The sequence below is a fragment of the Trachurus trachurus genome (assembly GCF_905171665.1).
Source record: "Trachurus trachurus genome assembly, chromosome: 19".
In the NCBI taxonomy this organism is placed as follows: domain Eukaryota; kingdom Metazoa; phylum Chordata; class Actinopteri; order Carangiformes; family Carangidae; genus Trachurus; species Trachurus trachurus.
In genome coordinates, this window is record NC_139913.1 from 7,471,870 (window position 1) to 7,486,359 (window position 14,490).

At 44.5% G+C, this 14,490-nt stretch overlaps 1 protein-coding gene across 1 annotated transcript in view; it reads right to left on the reverse strand.

Moving 5' to 3' along the window:
* Positions 1-13,262, reverse strand: part of LOC311002587 (zinc finger MIZ domain-containing protein 1-like) — a 112,516-nt gene extending 99,254 nt beyond the window's left edge. Inside the window, exon 1 of the mRNA XM_083993993.1 lies at positions 13,141-13,262. The gene's annotated coding sequence lies outside the window, so the exon portion shown is untranslated. The remainder of the gene's footprint in view (positions 1-13,140) is intronic.
* Between the last annotated feature and the right edge of the window lie 1,228 nt (positions 13,263-14,490).

Here is a 14,490-nt window from a genome sequence, read left to right on the forward strand (position 1 = left end):
CCCCTCCCTCCTTCCAGCTGTGTCTCCGCAGCCTCAACAAGCACCCAGTTCCACATGAACTGAGACGTTGTGTGCCTCACAACACCACGCAAACACAAACAGCACACACATATATGCACTCTAACCTCCTCTTACCCCCTCCACTACCCCAACCACCACCACCCAACCCTCCGCTCAGTGCACCCTGCCTCCTGATAAGCTGGTTTGCCAGGCTTTTGCCAGCGCGGCTGATGGCTCCGTTTGCACAACCGCTCCATTGTTGCTGTGCAGAGTGGACAACTGCACTTTGGACCTTTCATTGGGGGGGTGGGGGGCGGCTTTTATTGTGTTTCCCTTAAGGGCATCCACTGTGGTTTATCTGCAACCTGCCAACCACACACACACTTTAAACACTGCATTAACCATATCTAAGGTTAGAAAACACAAACAGTAGCTGCTGTGCTGCAGCTGTTAAGTACAGTACAGTACGTTCGCTTTTGCCTGCATGGCTGATTATTTTTTTCTTCCTCTTCTTCTTCTGGAGCTTAAGAAGACTCATACAAAAAAAAGAAAAAAGGCAACTGAATTATCTGTGTTGCTGGAACCTGATCCACTGCCGGCTGACCTTTTCCACAAAGCAATATCAAACGTAATAGTTGCGCCGAGTTAAGTGATTGCAATTTATGAGTCCATTTAACTTGATTCAATATTGGATGACAAATGATTACCTTGGTGAAGTAAAGCTTACATACACGAAAATAAACCCCGCTAGTATGCACAAATACAGAGCTTTATCAAACTTAACAATCAGCTCAGTGTCTGTCTGCTTCGGAGTCTGGCTCAGCGGAGGGCTGAACAGAATTTTAAAAATGCATGACAAGACTAGAAGGAGGAGAAGAAGGAGAGGTTGCATATTAAATATCCACAGATATACCCCCGCTCCGCCTCCTCCCCTCCACAACCTTCACCCAGTTTTTTTTTTAATTTTTTAAATTTTTTATTGTTTTGGCTCTAACTCCATTAAGCTAAAATTGATGTGTATTGAATAGATGTTGCCTCTAAATCTGTTCAACTGGCCAAATGGATTAAGTGAATCAAATCCATTTTCCTGAGTACATTGAGGAAGTGTCAGAATGAAACATTTTCAATTTTGCCCCTTAAGGTCCAAGATTTCTTCATCTCGCTGTAGAACAAGTTGCTTACCCTGCAAAAACAGGCTGCAACACGTCGCCAAACATGGCCCCGGCATTAAATTAGCCAGACACAATCCACATATTTGATTCGCTGTGCAGCCAGAAAAAAAAAAAAAAAAAAAAAGGAGTTACATGACTTTCAGGCATCCAGCTCAGACTATAAAGAAACAATGTAGCCTACTTTGCACACTCCTCACTGCACTCTTTTCAGCCACATCCTCTTGGATTTTATGACTCTGGTTAAAATGCAACCATTAAATATTCATGTGCGAGGGCTTTCACCCGTGAAGCAGTTTCCCCTTCTCTCCCTCTCTCTCTCTCCCTCTCTCTCTCTGAGCTTTAGAGAAAGTGAGAAACTTTTTGATTTTAACTGACAAGAGCTAAATATTAAAAAAGAAGCTTTGGGAGTTCAGCAAAGTGTGGACTGCTCCTCGCCAATATCCTACCCTGCTGATACCAGCCTCGCCTTCTCCTCTTTCATCCTCATTGTTCTTAAAGATTCAAGACTGTAGTGAAGCTCTCATAGAGTAAATTAACATGACAATATAAACTGTGGAGATTAATGAAAACAAATACTCAGTAGCTGAACAATGACATTATGAAAATTGATGGTTGACAATCACTCTTACGAGAATAGTCTGAGTCTCCCCCTCCCTCCTTTAGTCGTCAGCAAACATCACGCCGCACACGACATAAAGTATATCTTTGAAAAATACTGCTCATTAATTTTTCACTTGTTGTCTCAGCTGTTTATTATGCAAAACATTTCCCATCAGCAGCAAAAGTAATGACACAAATAATTCATACTTTCCCTCTTAGAACTCCTGCCACGCTAAAAAAAAATCCATAATATATAGCAAGTTAAGAGCATCTATGAAAGATTAAGGATGAAATGATGTCTGCAGGTATAGACAGGAGCATAAATAAGGCTGAAGTGTGATTCTGCTGCAGTGAACATTAGGGAAATTTTGGAGGCTTTATTTGGGTAGATGTGATTCGCATACAAATCGAGGGATGCAACAATTCAGGGCTTTTCCAAACAAGCCATTTTGTAGACAAATGAAGCAACTGCTCAGACACGTGAGGCCTGCTTTTGTTTTTCGAGTCTTTGTGCGCAAGGTGGCAGAACGCATGTATGACAACCCGCCGCCGTAAGTTGACTTTAACCGCCGGAAATACATGAAGGGGAGAGAGAGAGGGACAAAAAGAAATGAAGCCCAACAATGGTATTGTTGTCTGAGAGCTGGGGAAGTGCGAGCGGCATGAAGAGTTCATTCATTCTGAACTAATCTTTTTAGTGATTTGGGAGCAACGATTCGTGCCACTCGCTAATGAATGAGGGACTGAACTAATAATTAGGATATTTGCGGATAATATTGTGTCAGCCGAGCGCCGCTCCACAAACAAGTGTATAGCCTACAGTCAATCACCATCCGAGTTGGGACGGTTAAGTGTATCAGAGAGCGATCGATTATTACTCTTTGATCAGTCACCACCGAGTCTCTCCCGCTTCGGCACCGAGCAGCTGATTGAGACAAATCAAAGGCTTTTTTGTTTTGTTTTTTTGGTTACTTTATCCTGCACTGGCTTGAAAGAAGCCACTTGGCAGAAAGTTTCCATCGCCGCTCATCGCCGTCTTTGATCCCAAATAAGAAAACAAAAAAAAGAAAAAATGGAGGATGGCTTGTGAAACATGAAGGCTGTCAGAGGCATTCTTCCACTCTTGGAAGGCTGCCCGCTCTTTTGAAAGGGGGTTTTCTTCAAAGCAAATGCCGGTGACATTACCCATTCTCCTCCCAATTAAAATTTATTGAAAACATCCAGGAAACACTGTACGGCTAATATCATCACAACTAGCTTGTCAGAAACAAACAAATACAGCGATCACAGGGACAAAAAAGGGAATCCTTCCCCGGCCTTTTGAGTTCATAACCAGCATTTAATCCGCTGTAATGATTTACAATATGACAAGTCAGGCAAAATTTACTGTGACAGATTGAATGGGACCCAAATATAATTACAGCTCACATGATCTTCCTCCACCTCCCTCCTCCTCCTCCAGAGGAAGTGTCTGTCGACGCCACACAAAGGAGGTGGAGGATATGCAGCCCGGGGTGATTTGCTTTTTTTTTTTTCTTCTAATTTGCTCCTCCAGATCAGCTGATGCTAAAAATAAATAAATAAGAAACAATCAAGATACAAAAGCCTTGTGGATGTATCGGTGCGTGAAGAAGAAGCAAGGTGCAGGGTAAAACAGGTGAATGGTGGTTAAATCAAGGCACTGATGTCTAGACGTCCTGTTTGACCTCAAACGTCAAAGGTCAAACAAAAGCACAACACAGGAAGTAGTGTGTGATCAGCATCAGGAAATGAGTCAGCAACCACTTTGATAATCGCTAATCAAATGCTATTTCATTTTGGACTAAGCGCGACACTGCAAAATGTCACTTTGAATTTCTCTAGGTCTTTTTTTATTGTCATTTTATGGTTTAAATGACTGTTCGTTTTATCAAGATTAATTGGATATTGGATGATGGAAATACTTCAGGGTGTATTGAACATTTTTGAAATAATGTTACTGCACTGGAGGATTGTTTTATGGGCTGTAAAGGAGGGGAGAAAAAAAAGAAGTGTAAATATAAAAAAGTTGTTTACAAAGTTCGTGTCGCAGCGAGACTCCAACCCGGTCGTAAACTCTGCGAGAAGTGGCAACACATCGGGGTAATTCTCCTAAAGAAACCCACTGTGCCCAACACCACCAGCAGCAGCCCCCCACCCCCAGATTAGGTTTCACATTCCTACCTCACAAATAACACTGACACACACACACACACACACATGAGAGAGAGAGGGAGAGGAGACAGAGAGGTGGATTGAGACACAGACACTTTTGTTGAGACACTTCTGACCTCAGACTATTTCATCTCGCTGACGATGTTTACACCATGAGTCAAGCACAAGGATATCTCCTCTCTTCTTCTCCGTCCAAGATGTGGGGGATCAGTCTCCTCCTCCCATCCCATCCTACCCCCTCCTTTCCTCTCTTGTGAGTACACTCCCCTCCTCCCCCTCCCTTCCATCACCCTTCATGCTAATGTAACACACATTAGTGAAACCAGCCGCACACTGTGTGCGTCCATGGCGACACTGAGGATGCTGGGCCCTCGGGTGAGCCATCTCTCTCTCTCTCTCTGTGTCTCTGTCTCCACATGCCAGGCACATCACGGGCACAGCCTCACACCACAGCGTCTGTGACTCAAACATGCCCTCCTTTTAGAGCAGATGGTCAAAAATAGCGTCCGCCGTCAACATTTTTGTAAGCCGTGGAACCCGTTGGGCCATACACCGTTTGCCAAGAAGGAGTAGGGGTGCAGTGTGTGTGTGTGTGTGTGTGTGTTAAAAATAATCTGGTCAGTTACAGCTTTTCTCTGTTTGATACTGACAAAGTGAGAACACCCTGTTGTTTGAAAAGAGCTTATGCAATCTGCACCTATAAATAGGACGTGTGAAGTGTGTCTCTCTGCGTGTTTACAACCACCACAACGCTGCCCAATTACTTAGCATCATCAGCAGTGGTAGTCGTTATGATATCTGTGATTACTGCTAGCGTGTGTGAAACAATTTGTTGCTGCTGCTGCTGCCACGGTAACCTTTTATTTCCTTGTTGGGGATGGGACGGCCCGCCAATGAACACACGGATGGAGAAGAGGAGAGAGAGAGGGGGTGGGTGGAGGTGGAGGGGGAGAGGGGTGAGCGGGGGGGCATAAGGAAACAGACAGGATGTGTTTACAGAAGAGTTATTTAAAGTCACCGCTGGGACAGCAGCGCACGTGGCTACAAGCCATATTTCTGGTCACCTACATGCTGCGCAGACACACAAACGCACATTTCATGTCCTGAAATCTAAGGTCAGACACACACACACTCACACACACCCACATACACCAGTTAAGTTATTAATCCCCTTAACTCTTTGGCTCTTTGTGCTCAGACTTCACTCTCTATTTCCTGACTCATGGCACTATGCTGCTATGCTTCTTTCCTGTGTGTCTCATGTATCAGAGTAGGGATATTGTATTAAACACGCAATCAACACACAACAATGCACTACATTTAAATGAAGAGTGCCATACAGATGGTATAGATTACATCATCCATTGATTTTTCTATTCTCATTTCCATTTTTTATGCACATACTAATGCAGATGTGGCACTGCGGTTCCAAGCATGCTTTGGCCGATGTAAACAGGAAGTGTTTTGTTGCCATGGAGATGCAAAGCTACACCTGAGCACTGTTTTTTTTCTTCTTCTTTTGGTTATCTACAGGTACTAGCTACAGATAACACGCACTGAAGAAAGGATCTGAGGTTGGGCAAGAGGAAGTAAAAGAGAGTACCCAGAATGCGACTGGGTGTGAATTTTGACCCACAATGCATCAAATTGGATGCAAAGGGTTAATGTATTCCACCCAGTCCAGTGCTGAGACTCTCTCTCTCTCCCTCCCTCTCTCTCTCATGGTCTTCACAGCTGTCACGTCAGCGTATCAGCTCCAGCCCATGATGCATGCCTTGCACCTGGGTAACCGACCGCACGCAGACACCGTGTTAGAATAAGGGTACAGTGTAAGCTGACACACAGGCGGTGGGTGTGGTGTCACCGCTGTCTGCCAGTCATCATCAGTGACAGCAGTTTTGTTGGAGCGGGATGAAAGAGGGGTGAAAAAAAACCGCGGATATCTGATCCGAAAGAGACAAAAAGAATAAAAGAAATCACGTTAAAATTAACACGACTTAAATTCCAACGATATCAACTTCTTAAATGTGAGTATTTGCTGCAAATTCTCTGTTTTAGATGATGGTTGAAGCCAAGGAATGTTTTCGAGTTGTAGACTAGTTGGTCTGACAAAACACACGCAATGTGAAGATGAAGATTTCACCTTGGGATGGTCATTTTTTCTTCTCTACGAATGAATCATTGCTGCTGTTTAGAAAAGAGGTTGTATTACACAGAAACCTTCTTCTCTGGCACAGTTCTACATTTACAGTCCCGAGAAGTCATTTTCTTAATCAGCAGTTTATGTTGTAGTGACACTCCTGGCTGACATGTGAGATTCAGATTTCTGTTTTTGTCTGTTTGTTTGTTTGTCTGTGCTCACTGCTCTTAAAGTGGCCATTAAAAGAGGAATTTCTATGCCTCAGTCAGGATTTAAGAATATAGCACCCTCTCAGTGTCTGTGGTGACATCTTCAAAACAGCAACAGTTTCTTGTTTTTCTCAAAGCTGTTCAATTAGCAATGATAGAAAACAGAGAAAAGCAACACAAATTGAACATTTTAAGAGGCAGAAACCAGTTGTTTCATATCTGAAGTCGTGCGAATCAAAAGTTAGTTGAACTAAACACAAAGAGTCGTGACTGAGCGTTACCCTGAAACATCCCGGTCCACAATCTCCACAATGAGCGACATCACCAAGAATCAAAGGCTGTAAGAACAAAACACCCAGCGTGACCTCTTCCCTCTGGGGCCAACAGTGACTATGCAAAGCGAAAACAGGTGAAATGCAAAACAGTATTTCAAGCAGCAGCCTCTTGTATTGTCGACGACACAACAGACGAACGAGTGCACTGCGCAGCATCCTGGGGATTTTATCTACTTGTGTTTTTTACATCTTGATAGCAAACTTGAAAGCGTGTGACATTTGTGTTTGGGGTGAAATGGATGGGTAAGGGAGGCTAAAGGAGGGGTGTTGCTGGGGAAAGAGATTACCCTCAGACCTTTTCTTTGAGAGCAAGAGAGAGAAAGAGAGAATAGGGGGGGGGAGGACGTTCCCTGTGTATTAGTAAATCCCAGTTAATTTTCCCTGTCAGAGAACAATGAGATATGGACCCCCACCCCAGGCTCTGTTGAATGTAATTCCACCACTTGCTCAGAATCACCTTCATTACTCATCAGAGGTGTGGATCTCTCTCTCTCTTTCTCTGTACTGGAAAAAAAAACCTCCAGAGCGCACACACACTAGACACTGTGATACTTCAGCAGAGCCCCCCGGGAGCCTTTTCAGCACCCATTTTTTTTTTGATAGTGAGATTACACCTCTTGAGACATTTTCAAATTTCAAGAGCAGCTGCTACTTTCTCAGCCTCCACTGAAATTTAAGAGGGGGGAATATGTCTGCCGCGCAAAAAACACCATCACATGCTGCAACATTTGACAGCCCTTCAGGGTTCCTGGGTCGGACCTTGTTTAATTTATAGAAGCTGAGACTTTCGAGAAGCCGGATGTTATTCATGATTCAGAGCCTTTCATTTACACTTAACACTGCGGCGCTGCACTGTGACATCATCTGCGTATGTTTTTCACAGCATGTCACATTCAACATGCATGAGCCTGCGATTGCTGGGGGCCTCAAAAGCTCCAATTATATCCATCCAGGGTTAAGACTCACAGATTGGATCTTCTTTTTTTTTTTCACAACTATCACGTCGCCTGTTTTTAACCCTCAAATCCTGCTGATGACAACAGACAGCATGTAAACAAGAGTATCGGTTGATTTTAATTGCATTTTAATTACAGGTGAACAAGATTTGAGTGCAAAGGGCTTCAATTTAACGGATCAAGCACATGCAGTTATTGACTCTAGGGCTGTGATTTTGATTATCTATCAATTATTTAGTCCATCAAATGCTGGAAAACTGTGGAATATGCCCAAGGTTACGTCTTCAAAGAGCTTGCTTTGTCCAAACAACAGTTTAAAACCCCAAGACTTTGAATTCAGAGTGAAATAAAAGAAAGGAAAAGTTGGAAATTGTCACATTTTAGAAACTTTAACTTGAAAATGATGATTGTTTTTCACAAAAGCAGTCATTATTTATAGCATTTATTCAAGTTTGAGTCATTTTTAAGAGTTGTTGTTTTTCTGTGTCACATGTACCAGTGATCTTAACATCTCTGGACTGTGGGTTGGACGTAACAAAAACATCTGAGGACATTTTCCACTATTTTTGGACATTTTATAGACAAAATAATTTATCAGCCAATTGAGAAAATAACCAGCAGTATAATCAATCATGATAATAACCCTTAGTTGCGGCCCCTAAATCTTGCACGTAAATGATATTTGAAATGAAGAGGGAGTTTTCCTGGTGTGCCAAGCCGGCATGGGAACAATCCAAAAATACAGTATTTAGACCTATTAATCACAAGATGTGTATTTTCTGTTCCGGCTAACTTCCCCTCCAGCGTGGCTGCAGCTGTAACAGGAGGCAGGCCTATTGTTCAGACTAACAAGGGCCGCAGAGGTCACTTGCATTTTCACAAGAGCTTTGCCAGAGGGTTTGGGGAAGCAACCGGCACACCAGTCTGTTTAGTATGGATCTACACTAAAGCTTTTTCTATAAAGTCACATCATTCCCAGTCTATTATAAAGGGGGATGGATTAGATTAAGTGAGATTATGCAGAGAGGGGCTCCCTAAAAAGAGCAAAAATAACACGCTCAGTACTTAGCAGGCGAGTCAACAGTGGGATTAAGCCAAAAGGACACGTTCAAATCCAGTGCTAATATGCACAACGGCCATCCTTCAACACACTCAACTTTTAAGTGGTCTCCAAAGCTGCTGCACACATTTCTCCAGCTGCATCCAAAACAAAGAAAAAAAAAAGACTTTTATTCTCATATTCTGGTCGTAAAACTGGAATTAATCCCCAACTTGACAAATCTCAAACCTCAAAATAAGGGTGATTTTTCTCCTCCCCATCAAACTGTCATCCCGTCTTCCCCCCCCTGTCAAGCCCTCACTCCGCGTACACTTTGTACAATAACAACTCCCAGCACCAATGCAACCGAAAAAATGCACAAAGTGGTTGCACACTCTAACATGATTAAATGATGTGTGGTCTGGCGTCACTCCCAGCACCTCTCCCATCCCTCACTCTGCTCCATATCTCCCTCCTGCAAGAACGCAAACACACACACACACACACACAGATTCCCTTTCCCTGAGCTGTGTTTTGAAAATAGAAGCTTCATATTAACAGTCAACAGTCAAGCTGACAGGTACAGTCCGACCGTTCTCTCCATCATAAAACCCCCTCGGTGGATATCTGCTCGGTACACATGTTACTGCAGCTCCGTGTCACCGAGGTGGAGCGTCGCAAATCACCACAAAACACACACATGAGGAATGCCGAATAACACACATATGCTTATTTTGTCATTCTGAGCGGTGGAGGGAGAATTTGGATCCGTCACTGAAATTTCAGCAGCGACGCAGTGGTGTAAAAATACTGCCTCACAGGGAAAATACAGATGTATTAGCAGCAAAACGTGGCTAAGTAAGGGAGGGATTACACAGGCGCTGAATTTTAATGTTGTTCCTGAACTTCTTTATTCTGTTTACAGTAGTTTAATCCAGTGGTTCTCAAACGGAGGAGTCACAGGGTGAATAACCTTGTTTTTTCTCCAGTTACATTAATTCGCTCTGACCGACCTCTGCCACCTTTCCATTTGAATGAATCACTCTTTGGTGGAACTGGAAGACAATCACTACAAAGACCCAGCTCTCTCCATAGACTCTTGTGGACAGGTAGGCGAGATCGTAAACTCAAAAAAAAAACATTCCCATTCGATTGTTCCACTGAAATATCAATGAACCGAGTCTGGGGATCACAACGCGGGAAGGTTGGAAAAGAACGCAACAGTGCAACATATTTCATAAAATTACATTTCCCTCTGCAAAGTAAGTTGTAACTACAGCTGTCAAAAACACATAGCTCAGTGAAAAAGCTCAGTGTTTCCCTCTGAAACCTGGTGGAGTTGTAGAAATTCACTCAAATTGCCTGATGGGTAAATGCACTCACTTCTCTCTCTCTCTCTCCACTACAGCGGAGGTAGTGCAGTATCAAAATAACCTTTTACAATGTTATAATTGCTCACAAGTACCATGATTATAGGATTATTAAAAATGAAGTGCTGTTTGACACCAAAGTAAACCTCAAGATTAAGCTGCTACACAACTGCCCGGTGACACACTTTTCCTGCACTTAAAGCGCCAAGGCTTGCCCCGGCTCTCTCTCTCTCTCCTTCCTCATTGAAAATAGTCATACCAGTGGGGTGATTCATCCCCAGGAGTTTATTCTGTCAAGCAAAGACAACACAAAAAGGACCTTGAGCGAAACCTACACAAACCTCCCACAGGCTCTGACCGCGGAGGAAGAGCAGTCGGCTGCTTTGCTCGCTCGCCTGCCTTGCCTTTTTTTTTTTTTTCTCCTGTTAGCGAGCTTAAGAGAGCTCTCCGTCTCCGTACGCAAGGAGCTGCTCGCCGCAACTGGAATTCCCAAGCTGAATCAATAACATTATGACATTACACACCATCTAACAGCCCTGTTTACCAGCTACTTAAGCACATATTGTTGGTAAAAGGAGGATCAGGCTGCAAACCTCTGGGAATGGGTTTAGTTTGGCTGCAGTGAAGCAGTGCTGCTGGACTGTCATGTCTCACAAAGCAGTGTTTATCTCTCAACTTGTTCGGGGTGTAAAGTGACACTGCACATCATTTTTGTGCCTCTGGAATATTTCCAGAGAAAAAAGCAAAAGCAAATGCATCAGATGCAGCATATAGACCGTACATCAGTGAGGTGAGTGCAGGGCTATAGAGGTAGAGAGACACACACCAGGCTCTCAGTCTCCTCTCAGGCTGGACGGCAGTGTTGCTGGAGGTAATGAGGCCTCTTGTGTGTCCTCTCTGATCTGAGAGTTGAATAATTTCCCATGTGGCACGGCCATTTCCAGCTTCCGCCTTCACTCTCACCTCGTCGGGTGGGTGGAAAGGCGAGAGAGAGCGCAAACTCCCACCCTGCTCTGAAAACGTGTTGCCATTGTCAACCCCACAGTGACACACTGGCTGCAGTCCAGACCAGAAAAAAAAGATTCGCTTCAGCGTCTCAAAGATGTGTGTGATTGAGGGTTTTTTTTTTCTTTTTTTTTTTTGTTCTTCTCTAATCTGAGTCAGAAGCAGCTGAATGTCCTTTTACAGTTGTATTCTGCCTCTCTATGTGCTGATGCTTTTCACTGGTCAGTAGGAAACTCAGAGTTAATAAATGGTCTACTTCAGCACCCAGACACACGTGCTGGGTTGCAGATCTCTGTTTCAATGTGGCTTTTGTTTGACGGCTGGTGTTTCAACATCCTCAACTTGAATAGAAGAAGGTCAGCCTGGTGGGGTCTGCCCCATGGTTATTCAGGAGCCCAACCTGGGGCCCCTCAGAGATGGGGTGACTGGGAGGGAGGAGACGGGACAGAAACCACCACCACCCCCCCTCCTCCTGCTCCCCCTCCTCGTCCTCCTCCTCCTCCTCTGTCTGACACCATCCTAATCTATGAAGCCACTGGAAGTCTGAAGTTTCCTCACACAAACAAAGCTGAATCAGCTCTTAATCACACATGTTGTCATCGAGCGCTGCTGGTGCGTGCGGATCGGGAAGGTCGGCACAAGCAGGAATTTGAGCCAAAAGGAAGTCCAAAGGGCCAGGTGCACAAAGATGGCAGGCAGGCAGCCTCCTAAGTTGGACCAAAACCTCCTCCATCCTGCAGCAGGACTGGATCTAAAAAGTTGCGTGGAGGAGCCGGCTCAAATGGAAAACAGACCGACGGATGACATGACAGAAATGTAAACAAGCAAACCGAGCCTGCTCAATAACTGGCATCACCCAGGAGAAGTTTTGCACGAGCTTCGGCGGCCGGGTCCAAAGAAGTCTGCTCTGTATGTGTAATGTATGTGTGAGTGCAGGATAGAATTTGGATGCTGCAGCAGCTAGAAGCAGACACGAGGAGGAGAATGAACTTTTCAGCAACATAACAAAAACAGGAAGAGCTCTCCTGGACATCTCACCAGAAAAAGACAAAAAACATCTGCACATGTACCCCCCACTCCTCCCCTCCCACTACCGCCAATACTACCACCAAATCTGGAGATTTATAGAAGCAGAGGTTGAAGTGTGTGTGTATAGGCCTATACATGTGGGAGAGACACACTCAACACACTCCTCTCCTCTCTCGCCTTGATCACGGTTAAGGAAAGCAGATCAGGGAGCAGCTTACTTTTTCCACTTGGCCATGCTTTTTGCTTCCTGGACAGATGTACAGCAAGAAAAGGAGCCTAGTTCTATATAAAAGCCCCCCTCCTCCTCCTCGTCTTCCTCCTCCTCCTCCTCCTTACTCCCAACTGGTTCCATATTCAGACAGCAGGAATTTTGGGGAGTCAACTTGTTAGACCCTTACCCAGCAATAATGATCTAGAGAGCAAGCGAGATAACTCCGGGGCTGTGACACAAATGCGCTGATATACGATGCTGTGCACATGTGCTGCTGTTAATGAAGTCCAGGAATAAACATTTTAACATGGCATTAAATGGATAATCCGCGCGCTGCAGTGGCCGCTGTCTTTGCCTTGCCTGCCTGGTCCACAGTTCTCCTTGCAGCTTGCATGTATCAGCAACGATAAATCCACCATGTGCACATCATCAGAGGCCAAAAGGTAAAATACAAAACAATAATAATAATAAAGGAAAACACTGCACATAAATATACACATACACATGCAACACGCGCGCGTTTTGGAGATCCACGCGCAGCGGAATGATTCATTCTGCAAACAAAATGCATACAGGCTGCTACAATGTAGCCTCCAAGCCCCAACGCTTTAGAGATCAACGCGGCATCTGTTACTAACGAAATGCACAACCTGCTTAACAGCCCGCCGGTTCAATCCCGACGGCGCAGGGCAGCGTGGTAGTAAATAAAAAGCTGCCGTTTATGATTACATGCTCCGACGTGCTGCTCACTGCCAGTTCAAGTGGTCACTCTATTGTTGAGAAACAATCTGAGCCAAAGTGGAAACAAAACCTTTCCCGAGACAAGAGCCTCGCAGCGCGACACCGGGGGAACAAGCAACGCTAAGTTTGCAGCTACTCACCGGGTTATTAAGCGGAGAAAGTCCTCGGTAATTTTCGGGCTCTTGTTTTTAAATATCTTCCCCCCTCACGGCCACTGAGAATGGGCTCAACGTCAGTGGGTGAGTAACTGAATAGACTCGGAGAGAGCGCAGTAAGTTGAAGTGTCAAATTACATTGGCTATTCTATTACCAAAGGGACCCATGCTCGGTGGCTGCTGACAAAATGTGTCGCGGATTTTTTTTTTGACGCGGAGGAGAAGCCAACGGGAGGTGAAGCCCGGAGCGGAGCCGGACTGCCGCTCAGCCGCTCAGCTCAGCGGCCATCTGCTGCTACACACACCGGATCCGGCTGCAGCGACCCCCGCTCGCTGCCTGTGGTACCAGCCGGGTCCACCGCGCTGTGCGGAGCCGGGCTTCATTTCTGAGGATATCAGACAGCTGATACACAGTATCGACAAGCGCATTAACATGGAAGCTGAGCATGCTGGGAAATTCATTCCATATGTCTCTGTTGATTGATTGTTTTTAAAAAAGATGTTTTTTTGTTTCGATTTTTTTCCCTTTTTCTTTACAATAAAGCATTTAAAGAAATAGAAACACTAACATCTAATAGTGGCGCTGTAGCTAGTAATCATCATCAATCATGATCAATAATAGCAGTGATGTAAAAATATGAATAGTAAAAAATAAATCTAGGGTACCTGGCATTAATGCATTATTACAAATTTGTAGGCTAATAAGCTACTAATAATAAATTAGAAAACTAGCCTATATTAAAAAAAGACAAAGCCACGGAATTGAAATATAACCTATAATAAATAACGAATCATATAAATAATTAATGATAGGCTGACAAAATACAATAATGGTAATTGTATCAATAATAATAATCCTCATTTTATCATTGATCCTTGTACAAATTAGGCTGTGATTACACTAGCCTACAGATGTCAAATCTGTAGACTATTGTCTGGCTATAAATCTGGTTTTATGGATTCCTATCAAAATAAACATCAGAAATACTTCAAATAGCCCAATGAACAGCAGCTAATGCATGCACGCCCACAGCAGCACGAGCGTATCGACGCACACGCGCTGGCTTGGCTGGCGCCTGTCCTCCTGTGATCCTCCTCGGAGCTGACGCCACCCTCCGTGTTTTGCAGGTCGCCGCTCTCTGATGGAAAGCTCTGAATAACAAAGACATGTTTGAGAGCAGCAGCGGCATCAGCAGCAGCAGCAGCAGCAGCAGCAGCAAGCAGGGCTGAGCGCTGACGTCAAGGAGCCATGACTGTGCCAAGCAGCATCCAGACTCCATCCACACACACACACGTGCACGCACACGCACGCATGCACGCACACTGACCTGCCAC